General features: G+C 27.3%; 1 protein-coding gene across 5 annotated transcripts in view; it reads left to right on the top strand.

Annotated features, from left to right (window-relative positions):
* The window catches only part of LOC121119852 (orexin receptor type 2), a 144042-nt gene that overhangs the window by 47652 nt on the left and 81600 nt on the right, over positions 1-14790 (top strand). For 4 of the 5 annotated variants that reach the window (XM_040714659.2, XM_040714657.2, XM_071889149.1 and 1 more), the window contains one exon: positions 3731-3778. The exons of the other annotated variant lie outside the window; for it this stretch is intronic. The gene's annotated coding sequence lies outside the window, so the exon portion shown is untranslated. The remainder of the gene's footprint in view (positions 1-3730; positions 3779-14790) is intronic. 5 annotated transcript variants of the gene reach the window in all.

Here is a 14790-nt window from a genome sequence, read left to right as displayed (position 1 = left end):
TCAAGAGGAGTAAGAATAATTTTTACAACTAATTTTTAACCAATATTGACATTTATGGATTAAATAAATCTTTAAAACAAAGTAGTTAAATGAAGATTACGTAATCAACATTTGTACTAGGTAGTAGTAGTCTTTTTATCCGCTAAGAAGCTAGAATATTATTCCATAACTAACGACGCAGCCTACATAAATGAACACTTTTAATTGAATTGACAAGGTGAATTCTACAAAAGGACGTACAAATTTTATACGACATAAAGGAAAAAGATAAAGTTACATTATATGTTGTATAATAAAAAGAAACATATTTCGTTGGAAAACGATATTTATACGAGCATGTTTCTCTTCAAGCTAAGGGGTGCGTTTGTTACTTTTTTTCATGTTTTAAGTATAATGATTTCGCTTTTTTAAAAGGTTTAATTTGCTTTCGAAAAGTCAATAGTCAAAGAACTAATTAGGGCCTAATCGAAATTGATTGCATTATAATATAAAACCCATTACTTAAAACTCTTCGGAATGTATTATCGTTAGACTAATTAATTTGTTTATCATAGAAGTTTTAAATTGAATAAATGATGATTGACTCTGTTTTATATTTCTTAATGTATTTATCCAAGTTATTCCTTGATAAATTGTCTGTGAATAAAATTAATGATATTTAATTGTTTAACTCAATATATTAGTTTTATATTAAACAAAATGCCAATGCTTGTTTTCTTTCATTTCTAATAGTTATTATTTGATTAATTTATATTTAAAAAAAAAATATAATAAAAAGTAACAGATATCGTTTTGAAGGCGGAGCACCCAACTTAGTGCTAATTTAATTCTTAAATTTTTTTATTTTTTTTCAAATTAAAGAAATGTTGAGAAAAGTCATGATTTCTTTAAACAGTAATATGAATTATATCATACAATTGTAATTTTAATTTTATAGCTGTAGTATTTTTAGTTCGAGAAAAAGAATCTTTTGTAAATATCTCCAGTTTCCCCTACGGTTCGAACACAAAAAACACAGACAACCCCACTTCTCTCTACGTCTTGTCCCTTCAAGGTTTCTTTTGAAACAAAAATCATTTGTGGATTAATCTCTTATCGGTTTTTTTTCTCTCTCTAAGCATTTGCCATTAATATTTGTCCAAAAAAAGCATATTATTAGTCCCTAATGCAACTGCAAGTTTTTTTAGTGTACATACTTCTGATTCAAGTCCATTTGATCACAAATCTTATCCCTGATTTGTGATCAAATTTGTTTTTCTAGTATATGACTATTTTTTAGTAGTATTTATGGATTAAAGATTTTATATCATTAAAAAATGTGTGAAAAATACATTTAACAATTCGAAATATGGAAGAAAAATGGCACTTCTAAATTAATACTATTTTTTTTTCTTTTTTACATGGGCAAAAGTTAAAATTTTATATTATATCAATCAGAATTGAATTTGCTCTTTCAAACAAATTATTGTTTGTTTTCATGAAGGGTAGTGCCGTTGTGACATTTGCCTTAGCTCCCCCCTCTAAAAAATGTTTGACCGTTCAACTCAGGTTTCTTTAAATATTTAAACAATAGCACAATTCATAACCTAATTCCTCTTAAAAAAGTAAATATTCTTGTAAAAAAGTTCGTTATTCTTGCAAATGTATTCACAATAAAGACAATTAAACGTGAACTTTCCATGTGGGTGAATTGAGTGCTCTGAGCTTTTTTACACATGTTTATATAGCTATAACTAGTGAACCCAAAGAATTTTGGCGCAAATCAATAGGCAAAATCTTAAATATTTCCTAATCATATATTTATAGCACAAAAGTTGCAAGAGAAAGTATGGAAATAAAAGATATTAAGGGGAACTGGAGCCTACTTCTGTTATCATTGAATAAACACAATTTCTTAGAAATATCTCACTTTCCTTTCTTCCAAAATAGAAAAAAATTAAACAAAGAACTCAAATAGAGGTTAGAAAGTATGGTTCTTACTTATTTATTAATTTATTCACTCCAAGCTTGTGTTAAAAAATATGTAAACGAAAAAAATAATGAATGCTACCTAGGACCAATAATACTAGAGTATTATACGTTCTAGCTATATACATCCTGTGACGTAGTTAGAAAACTATGTCACTTCATCTTTTTTAGGTACCATAAAAAAACCATAAGGACCTGTCCTAGGATTACAACATTTTGTTGAGGCCGGATTGATATGACTGAAGTATTTTTTTAGACCCATCTAACACTAATTGTTAAACTACTTTAAATAAGTAAATAAAAAAATCCAATTTAAGTCCAACAATTAATTGATCTGATTATGTACACAGTTTTTATATACAAGGGAATATGTCATACGAAATAAATATGTTTTTCAATTAACTTTATTTTGAAAAGATTTAAAAAGATAACAAAAAGAGCTTCAATTAATTAAATTTGTCAAATATCATGGCATGATATTATGAAACCCCAAATGAGGGCACATTATTATTATTTATTTTGCCAATAACAGTTCTATTTCATATTAAAAGTTATTTAAACAACACAGTACCACTAAGTTAAAAAGAAAAATTTAAGGAGTTTATTGCTTAATTAGTTTTCTACGAAAAATTATTGTATACTCCTAGCATTGAACACTTTTATAACTATGTTCATGAGCTTTCTCTTCTTCAAAAATTGTAGTAGAATATTCTGTTACAATAAAGGATCATGTCCATATTTTTACAATTATTTTCTTTTACAAGATGAGATCTTTATTTTATCTCTCAACGTTTCTTCCATAAATAAAATAAATATTGGTGCCCAGTAATTTTGCCTTTAAGTATTTCACCTTAAAGTGCATTAGTCTCAGGGATATTTCGTCTTAATATATAAACTGATAAGATTTAAACGTTGTAATTCTTTTTTTTTGGTTGGAATTGACGTTCCATTTAAATTTTTTAATTCAATATATGTAATATTTATCACTATAAAATGCATAAAATGTTTATTTTCTGTTAAAATAATGATAAAGTTAGGCGTTTGCCTCTTATGTTGCTTGTCTATGAGTATTTTCTATTATGAATATTCCATCATTTTTAATGATAATTACTAACGGAGAAGTGATTACCAATTTTTTTATCGGAATGGTAGCCCTATTTTTTTATTATTATACTTATTTTATTATCTACTTTGTCTCAGGTTCAAATGCATTACATAGGGAGGTTTTGTTGGTGTATGCATTGAAATTTTGAGGAATGGTTCCATGATTTTTCAACAGAAAGCAACCATTTAATGTGTTTTATCTTAATATACTTTCAATAGTTTGATTAAAAAATCCAAAGATAACATCAATTTTAATCAAAAATAACAAAAACTACGTATAAATCTCATTAGTTTATATATTAAGGCAAAATGTCCTGAGGAAAAATTGCTCTACGCAAAATTACCTAGTGAAAATAGTTATATGTATATCTATTGTAAGTTAGCCAACTATTCTCAAAAGTGGCACTACTCTTCTTGAAATATTGATAAATTGTTCAAAAGAGAAAATTCAAGTAATACTTGAGAGGAATATAAATTTTCATGAATAGTAGAAAAATAAACAAAGGACAAAAAAAGAGCCTGAAAATAACATGCTATTTTTTATTTTATTCATTAATACTTTCAAATATAGCTAACGTATTTCATTGATTATTATATTTCCAGTTGTATTAAAACAATGTTCATTTATAATAATAAAAAAACTAAATTTCTTTTCCAGGTGTGTCAAGAAAAGTTTTCGGCATTGAAAGTTAAATATAAGGAATAGGTTTGTTATAAATTTATAAGTATTGTAATTTAAATAAATTGGTATTTGTTAACTCAATACATTTTATAATTAAATTGAGTTTTTTTAATTAAAATTATAAGATAATTTGGTTTTACTTAAAATTTGGATCCAATAAAACAATGTATTTAATTAATACTTGAAAATAGATTAATTGTTTTAGTTTTATCCTACTTGGAAAGTAAAAAAACTCAACTATTAATTTATGGACTCTTTTAACACCATACTTAAGATACACTAAGATAAATGTTGGATGGATTAAAACTGTATATTGTTAAAATACACTCCAAACAATAGAATTATTAATCGACAAATATCCTTATAATTGTAAGTTGATTGATATTTGTTTCCAAAACATTTATACATGAACATGGTAGTAAATGATTTTTATTAATTAGTAAATATGCTTTGAAAATTAGAATATCATTGTTTTTTGAAATACCCAGAAAATAATTTCTTAATTAAAAATATGTTTGTTAACAGTTTAAATAACAAATAGTTTAATTAGTTTGAATATTTTTGAATTCCTACCTAATTGGCAAATTAAATGTAAGCTGAAGTAAATGTAAATTATGTTTATAAAATTTAATATATATAGTTTTTTGTAATTATTCGAAGTATATTACATACATTCATATTGTTTTCGTAACAAAATTGTGCACAAAAATAGATTAAATCAATAGCTTTGCTATGAGTTTTATTATGGAATTATTGAATATGCCTTAAAAAAATTTTTACAGGCTTAGGACACAAAAAGATACCTAATAAAAAGAATTGCTACGCTGGAAAAAATCCCACTTTTTAGACAAATTTTTCTTTCAAGATGAATTACGTCTTTAAAAAAAGTAAAGAAAAATAATGAGAGATTATTAGATAAAAACTATTTATGTTACCCTTTCTAGTAAAATATACAATATATTGGAAATGTATAGGTATTGGCATTACTGACAAAATTTGAGCTAAATTTGTTATAGTAAAATTTGAATAGGCTTAACTACACCCAATATTAGGTTCAGTTAATAATAAATTCATTACTTTAAATGGATTTTTTTACTAACTTTTTTTCCATAAATATTTATGTCCTTGGCCATCAAAATAATGTTAAATGACTGTTCCAATCTACTATTTTCATAATTTAATCCAAATTTTCAACAAATGGCCTTACACTTTGAAATTGAAATTACCTAAACAGAATTAACAAACCCAAAATTGCAAATCATTGGCTGTTACACTATCAAAACCATAAATACTATTCACATTTTTAGCCACCTGGCTTGTGTTTTTGACGTGATCGAAAAAAACCTGTAATGTATGGATTATTTTCGCTCTGTTCGTGTTAATCTTTGACAATACTAAGTCAAATAATTACAAAACAATTTTAGAAGTTTCTTTAGTATGAAAACTTATCATTTTAACATTATCTCACGTAGCCAGAATAGAATATACATGGCGAGATACACATTATTAAAGCCATATTATTTTTTTTTTTTTTTTTTTTTGTAAAATTAATTGATTTTTATTTACTACACTTAGGTTACTATTTGTTTTATAATTTTTCTAAAAGAGAAGCATTTGAAGGTATTGTACTTGTAGTGAGATAAAGAAACAAAAGTTTTATTACAGAATTAATTATAAAGACTTTAATATTAGCTTTTAAAAATGTCCTGTTTAAAAATTTGGATTCCATGATTATCATAGCTCTTTATGGTGTACATTGATCTCCTAATCATCGCCTCATTTTCTTTAGATTTTGACATTTCATTTGTTCTTACAACCTTTATTTTAAAAACGTCTAAGTAACTAAAAGCTGATGTAAGCAGCAGTATCCTTTAAAATTTTGTAGGGATATTGCTAAAGAGATTAAGTTATCAAAAATCAGCCAACTCAAACAAAATATATTTTTTGAGTTTCTAATTTGTTGCACATTAGATTCGAATCGACACAACACTAAGTTTAAACTACTCATATGAAAATATCAGGGAAATTGAGTTTAATAATAAAATACAATATCATTTGTTGCTTCATGAGATTAACACATCACTAAGGAAGTGAAAAAATGCTCATAAATAAGTTATGTAAATATAACTCATAAAAGATTATTGAATTTGCTCTTTCTATGGAAAAAATATTTTTTGTTCAGACATGGAATATTTACTAAGGTGATGTATTTGCCCAGGTATTTAACATTCTTATTCTTATTTAACATGCTCTTAAGTGAACATTTTTTGTTTACAAATTGACAGAGTGAAATATGATGTTGACATTTTACAACTTGCACAAAATTATGAATAAAAAAATATTATTAAAAAGTCTAGACAGCATAAGTGATACTTATTCATTATTATTAAGGGTTCCCATATAGAAGAAACAGATTAGGGCGTAAAAATAGATAGATTTTAAATTTATTAAATAATAAATCGTATTTTGTGATCTAACAATAAACTTTTATGTCTAATACTATTTAATTGTTAACAGACTAGCCATTTACTTACCCACTATTAATTTATTGTTACTATAAGTACCTCCACCACGCAAGTTATGTTTTTGCCTTGGTAAACCAAAAATACAAAATATAATCTTTAGAGATAAGGTCTTATGTAGATGACCAAGAAAAAAATATATTATTTTTTTGCACGCACACCTTTATTCAGTATTTTTCTAGAGATTTTCAGTTCTGAATGAGTAAAGTCAATAATAAAACATTTTTGATTTAGTATAAAAAACATGATTCTACATCGTACAAATTATAGTTTGTACGAAATATAAACATGAGTACAGCATATCTATATAACGGTGTTACTCAACTAATATCAAAATGTACACTATACTTTATTATCAGATGTCGATTTTTGTACTCCGTCTTCAAAATGGTGATTGGTTGAATCAAATATAATTTTTGTTAACTGTGAACGATTCCTTATAATTTTTGTTAACTGTGAACGATTCCTTATAATTTTTCAATAATAATTTCATAGTAAGGAAAAATTGGCTAACGACCAACTGATTTTGAGTCTTTTTTCCCTGTTTCTTTTAGGAAAAAAGATAGCAAAATACAATAAAGGTAATAACGTGATATATGCATATCTTTATTCCACATATCACGAATAGTTATCGTGATTTTTTTCCCTGTCATTTTTTTTTTTTTTTTGCTATAATTATCTTCTCGGATTTTTTTTTACATAATTTAATATTTGCATTTTAAATCGTATGCCAAGCTAATCACCTTGAGAGAAAAGATACAAACCTATACCTAATACCTATCGAAATTAGTTAAATCTTATATTTTGTATGATTTACAAAATGATTTGATGCTCAAACATTTTTGATAGAATAATGTATACTATATAATGTTCAACATTTAAAATGAACAAATAAGATACTAATATATATAGAATTAACTATTATTAATGTTAAAACCTAGAACAAAAGAAGTGTAATATGAAATAAATTATATAAGTAAGAGTAATCTAAGACAACATATTTTATCTATAAGAAAAAAAAGACAAGCAAGCAATATAACTTCACTACATTTGACCATAATGCACATTATTCTTTCACGTATAAATTAATTTTTTTTAAATATTTAATTATTTTTGTATGTTTTTTTAAAAGTAGATATTTATTCATGAATAAAGTTTGGATGTTGATCAAATTGACTCTTCCGTCCCAACAATAAATTGTTTATTTCTCTTTGTCCACTAAAATTTCTAAAGTTTTACTTTTTATTTTAAAATATTTATTCATTTTTACATCATCTATCGTTCTAAAATACAAATATGCTACTCAACAAAAAACAGTATCTATATTTTGATCTAATCTGGACTTTTTACGTTCAATAAAATCAATCCTATGATCACATACAGAACATAGTTTGAGAATGAGAGCGACCTATAGAATAGTGGACATCGCGCTCAGAAAAATTTATTCTCATGATAATCAACGAATGTGAGTTTGAGTCCTGGTTTGAGGAAATTATATATATTTTGTAAATGGGCTTAGAGATATTCCCTTTGAAAGGTAGATAAGTACGTCTACTTATATCTAGAGTTGAGTAGTATGTAATGTGAAAAAAAAGCGAGACATATGTATACCTAAATTAAGATATTTGTTAATATCAGCTGCCTGTTATTTGATTTGGAGAGAGATAATTAACTACAACTATAAAGGGGAGAACCTTCTACATTTAAAATAGTATGAGTGCTAGAAAAATATTGTAATTATATTTAAATTTATAAATATTTATTTCTTAATGAACTTTTAAAACAATTTACATCAACATTTTTCCTTTTCTAATTTTTAAAAATATTTTTTTCCTTAAAAACTACTCAACTCTACTGATACTTAATCGGTGCACTCAATCTGTTCACTAAGAGAGGGGAAATGAAGCTTTTACAATAGTTTTTAATTGTCATGAAAGGCAACTTTTTCAATTTTTATGTGCTTATTGACCTCCTTTTCATCCATTAAAGATTCTATTCCATCAAGGCCTCCTTTCTAAATAGATACAAACAACGTATTTGAAAGACTCAAAAGAAAATGAACTAATGTAACTCTTAGTAAGTACATAAATTCAAAACTTTAGATGAGCTTGAAAATAAATTTATGTTCTCCATTTGAGTTTATTGAATTTAGAAAAAAGTTCATTTCCATTCAATGATTGTATTTAAAAAATAAAAAAAAAGTAATTTTATCTTTTTGCGAAGAAAATGTCAATTTAGGTACATATATACATTGAAAATACTGGTATAGTTAGATATTCCAATATGCATTACAAAATAAAGTAGGATATTTTTTCCAGCTATGGATTAAGATAAAACATATACAGGGTAGAAACTATAAAACATCAACCAGTTTGTTATTTGTCTCGAATGCTTTCCATATTCTTATAATAAATGTTACCAAAATATTATTCCATACAAAAATATCTACATTTCAGTAAGCTAATTATCTATTCAATTTCGTCTCGATCAGTTGTTACTATGCCAGTAATCCTTTTATGGAAAGAAAGACTACAAATATAATCTGGGTTTGTTTCAATCCAGGCCTGGTTAACGGTTGCTTTCATTGACTTCACACCTCTATGACGTTATGTACGAGACTACATCTCAACATATGGTCAAATAATCAAGAGAATTAATATCCGGGCCCTTTCACATTTTCCAGTAACTGATGTTATTAGCCAAGAATGAATTATTTAAAATGGTCCTTTTAATGTTCCCATTCAATTCCAACTTTATTTTTTACATTATAAACAATCTTTCTGTGCATTACAATTAGCTTTGAAATATCAGATGGAGTGTGTCCCCCACGAATTAAAGTTTTGATCTTTGGTCTTGTACCCCACTCTGATCCTATTCTTGTTCATTTAGAAAAATGTTACTATTTGCAAAAAGTTAATATCTCATATATACTACAAAGAAAATATGAGATATCACTTGTTTTTAATTTTAAAGTGTGTGACTTTTTAGCTACACCTCATAATATTTACTAGACAGAGATAGATAGATATGTTCAAATCTATTTTTTAGAGCTAAACAAAATTATTTGAAATATAGATGTATTTATATTTTATCCATTTTGTTTGTGCAATAGTAATAGTTTAAAAAAAAATTGAGAGTAAAACTAGCATGATTTTTAAGGAATAAATCAGAACAAACAATTTGTTCTGAAAACGAATAAAATATTACTTATACATTTTCAATTTTTAATTATGTATAATCATAATTTGTTTTGTTTTTTTCAAAAATATAATTTCGGCTTCAAAAATTAAACATAATGGCTTTCCATTAAGATGTCATAATTTTTGGAAACACATTAGTTATACGTACACGTAATGGTAAAAATAACCATGTTATTTACTAATCATGAGCCATTTAATACCATAATAATCAAACTGGCAAAACTAAAAAAAATATATATATATAATAGAAGCTATGAAATAGTTATGTAGTTCTTGGAATCATTATTGCCTTCGTTTCTTATCAATGTATTAGTCTGTTATGATTTTATTGATAAGATCAATACAAAAACAACAAAAATCTTCATTTCCTTTTTGAAAGAAAAAAAAACACCTCAAAGTATTTGGTTTTGTATTTGTTTCGGGTAAAATGTTTTTAACAAACATTCACATGAGTTTTTTTATTATTATTAAGGTTATCATTTTATTCAGGGTATAGTGGCAAAACAAGGACGCGATGAGATAAATTTAGTAATAAATCAATAATTTATATTTTCAATAATAGGCCAAAAAATAATATTAACAAAAAATGAAAGCAAAGTTTTTGCAAGACTTTTTGCACTCAAAATGGCCACATTCATTATTAATCACAGCCTTTACACGTCACCTTAAGGCCATGTAGGAGTTGATGACAAAATCCTCTGACAAGTTGTCCCACACAGCTACAATAGAGGACTTCAGTGAGTCCACATTTTGGTGTGAGGTCCTGTTGGTTTCCTTCTCCATAGTGCCCCATATAGAAAAGTCAAGTGGTTTAAAATCTGGTAAGGAAGGGGTCACATCTCTTTCGACCAGAATCGAGCCATGTTATCTGCACATAACTTTTGACACTTGGCAAACGTGTGAGAGGGGGTGCCGTCCTAAGTCTACACGTAGTTACCCTCCGGATAGTTGGTCTTTAGCCATGACAAGATGATGTAACTGAGCACCTTGTAGTAGACCTCCTGGCCATTTTTCTATCCAGCCTGGAAAATCAACGGATGCATCTTCTTTCCCTCAGAGGCCTTAACGCTGAGGACCATTGTTTTGGGCGAATATTTGGTTTCGTAAACCCCTTGGACCTCTTATTTCGTTTCGGCAAGCCAACAATCGTTCTGACGGTTGTGGAATTTATGAACTGTGAAAATCTTCTTGTCCGAGAAAATTTTCACAATTGACCAAGCATCTAGAAGATCCGAGATGCATTGCTTTTCTATTTATTCTCGCTCATGATGATAATATGGCATAATATTTAGTATGGTTTGTTTATATAAAAAGGAAGGCTGAAACAGAACATGAACAATAATCAGTATACGTTTTCATAGTAATAAAAAAAACCACATTAATTAACTGCCAACTTTTTCTGCCCTACACCGTACAAATAAATGAAAGAGGAAGGATATCGGGGGAAAAAGCCCATAAATAAACATTTTAGTCTATAAATATTTTTCGCTTGAAAACCTGTCTCAACATTATACATGTATCACAAATCAAAAACAACTATTTAAAAACCGTCAATATACATAATTCGCAAGACACATTCAACAAGAACATAAATAAAAGCAAATAGGAATAAATTCAATAAGTAATTTACAACTAAAAGTAACAGTAGTCCCCACAGTAGAAATATTTATTTTTAAAAGCATTGTAAAACCTTACAATCCACTATATAAATCCAAATATATTGTTAACATTCTGGGGTAATACCGAATAATATCAGCGTCATAGTTATATCCAGAATTGTTTAGAATCTTCAAAGAGAAGGCATATTCTATTTTCAAATAGCTGAGATGATAACATGTCTTATCTTTTTAGCAGCTGAGGGTTCATAATTTTACAATGAGTTATACCTGCATTTTACTGATGATTACAATTTCATAAATATTTTGAGTTGAACGGATTGAAAAAACGAACATAGTATGCATAAATATATAAATAGACAATATAATGAAAGCAAGAGGTATGACGTCACGTATACATATAAAAGTCAATGAGTTTGTCACTTGAGCATTTTTTTTTACTCTAAACATTTATCACTCTAAAAATATTAACGTTCTGTTGACGTCATAATACGTTTTTTTCAATATGTGCATTACATTGTCCCGTTTTGGGGTGAATATCCCTACCTCTCTCTCCACAAATAGGTTTTCTTATAGAAATAGTAAAATAACAGACTACAGAAAAGTTTGAGGCATCTTAAACCATTTTTAACGTCGTACATATGGTCATATTTTAATTTGTAAAAAAAAAGATTTTGGGTCCAAATTGGATGTTGAAGGATCTCTTGGACCCTCCCAAATATGATGCTCTGAGTAAAAAATGGAACTTTTTATATTTTTTAGGATTTGTTTTATCAAAGAAAAATATTGTGCACCTTTATTTAAATAATTTAAAGACTCAAAGATGTGCTTCATGTTTTGTGTTCAAGACTCAAAAGTAACACTGGATTACGTGAACGACAGCTTTAAATGTTCCACAGTGCTTACAAAGTACAAATCAAAGTGTATATTAAGAAAAGAAGATGTTTTCAATTATTGTTCAGCTCGAGGTTTAGAGGCCTGGACTACAAGTAGTAATGTTGCACTGACTTGTCTCACTGGATCATAGTCACTAGGATCTTTTCAAATAAAGTAACTTGAAAGAATGTGTGATAAATTATAAAGATTTTTATATTGGCTAGCCTCAAATGTTAATTGCTATTGAAATAGAATATCTAAACTAAAATAAAAATAAGTTAACAAAATATTAAGATATTTCTAGGATGCCCTTTTGTCTTCAAGATTGATACCGTATCAGTGAATCAACTAAGTGACAATTTAATATTCACAATGAGGCCTCATATAAATATTATACTATATGAAGAACGTCTTGACTTTCTTAGCCTAATCCATCTCATAGAAACACATTCTGCCTCTACATTGGATTGAGAAAAACTTCAACATAACAAGTGAAAAGTAAAAATCGCGCAAGCCTTTAACTTTCACATTCTCTAACCTAATGATGCAGAGTGTCGTGGGGTTCCTTAATCATTCGGTCCAGTCCAGTCTTCGGACCTTTTTATCGGTCCTTCGTACTATTGATTATTGAGAATAGTCCTTAAGACCGTCGGTCCTTGGATTTTTTCATAAAAATATCGATAGTTTATGAAGACAAATAATATTTATGAGATATATCTAATGATCATTGCACAGATCTTACAAAAAGTAATATTTTATTCATTATAATAAAATATAATATGAACATATTATATTGATACTTAATTATATAATTTACTTTCTTATATAACAGAATAACTAAAAAAAAAAACTCAATCACATCACGAGGGATAGATTTTACCTTCTTTAAGGATCGACAAATGGGAATGAACTGGGCTAGATATAACCTGACTGGAATACACTTCGATTCTAGGTTCTAAAAAAAGACCGAAATAACAAAAATGATATTTCAGTTGTTAACCTCATTTATTAAAATAATTGGAGTCTAGCTTGTTTATTCAACTATGTTGTGAATGCAGCATAAGAAGTAGGTTCCCTAATTTCATGGAGAGTAACAGGGTATGTGAAATGGGAAAATTGTCTTAATCAGACTCAGATGACACATTTTTAAATTAAAGAATATTATAAACAATTTAATTTATTTAAATACATATACATACATATATTAATATGGGAACTCTCCACGTTTACTTTTTGATATAGACGGAATGTTTTTCTAAAAAAAATCTTTTAGATTAAACTTGTATGTTTGTGGGAAACAAAAAAAAAATTTAAATGCCACATTAGCTTTAATTTAAATCACTATCAAATCAGTAAGATAAAATACTGTTTTTTTAAATTATTTTACTTATGTACACAGTTTTTTATGCCTAAATTAGTCATACAAATTTGAGTATTTAAGACCTTATGATCCCTTTAAAATAATTATTTGGGAAGATTTCAACTTTGAAATTTTCGTTCCAATTTTTATGAATATTAAAAAGTTAACACGACTTGAAATTTATAAGCTACCCCCCTCTAATCATCTTAGTACTGGATCACCAATAAAAAATGGTTTGTAATAAAATGGCTATGGATAAATGTTAGTCTTAGTTGAAGAAGAACTGCAAATCACCTCATAATTAATGATATAACATTATATGATAACATATGGTAGTTGATAATTAATATACCATTATTTTCTCATTTATATTATAAACAACAATAAAAATCTAATTGAAATTAAATATTATAAATTATTTAATTATAGCGATGTCCTTCATTAGATTTTAATACATTGTAAATACATATTAAAGTTTCCTATTTCCCGAGACATACAATTGTATATTATTCCCAGGAATATTGCAATCCCGTTAGTATATAATAAATTTTATGAAATTGAAGTATAAATTTGCATAGTTAAAAAAATATGATACAATTTAGGCTATTTTAATCCAAAGCATTAAAACAAAGTGTCGAAACACTGCTGTAAGTGCGAGGAAATGCATGGTTGAGGAGTTATATTTTTCCCCAGGAAAGAGGTTGTTTTTTATAAAAACACAAATGACGTCACTAAATCATTTTTTGTTATTTGCCCTAATGTCGTATACTTCTTTTTCTTCCTCTCAAAGACGTTTCCTTATTTATTCAGTTAAAAGGATAAATTCATCAGTGTTGAATAGTTAGTTCTAGAATAATATTCATGAAAAGTCGAGTCCCCGAGCCATTAAAAAATGCCTTTAATGCACTACCTTGTACAAATATTTGGTGAATCTTACATATATTAAAAAGTAAACAAACATATGTTTTTGGTCTTATTAAACCTGGTGCCCAAAAAATCCAACATCTCCGTGTGAAATATATTAATTGAGCGTAGAAAATTACCAAGCATGTTCCAATGATATTTTTTTAGGCCTTCTAGTTCATTAAGGTGCTGTTTTGGACCGAAATAAAAACTATTTTCTCTTTTTTCTTTCTATATTTATATTTCCCTTTTTTGCTGTTGGACAGTGTTATCGAAAACATCAATAAAGTTTTGAAAATAGTCAAACCTACCGTCATGCAAGTACTGTTTCAATTGCCCAAGAGCTAAACTTTGCATAAAAAACAGTTTAAATCCACTCAAATAAGACTGGATCCAAAAAGAAGCTCGATATATGGATGCCACTGGAGTGAACTAAAAAAATATCATGGACCGAATTTACATCTGTTACTCCCTCCTTAATCGTAACAAAATACGAAGCAGATGGTTACTGGTTATAAAAAGTGGGTCACTTAGAACAAAATTAAGTGAAAATGATCGT

Source organism: Lepeophtheirus salmonis, chromosome 6 (genome assembly GCF_016086655.4).
Source record: "Lepeophtheirus salmonis chromosome 6, UVic_Lsal_1.4, whole genome shotgun sequence".
In the NCBI taxonomy this organism is placed as follows: Eukaryota; Metazoa; Arthropoda; class Copepoda; order Siphonostomatoida; family Caligidae; genus Lepeophtheirus; species Lepeophtheirus salmonis.
The sequence above is the reverse complement of the archived record's forward strand: the minus strand, read 5'-3'. Positions and strand labels throughout refer to the sequence as shown.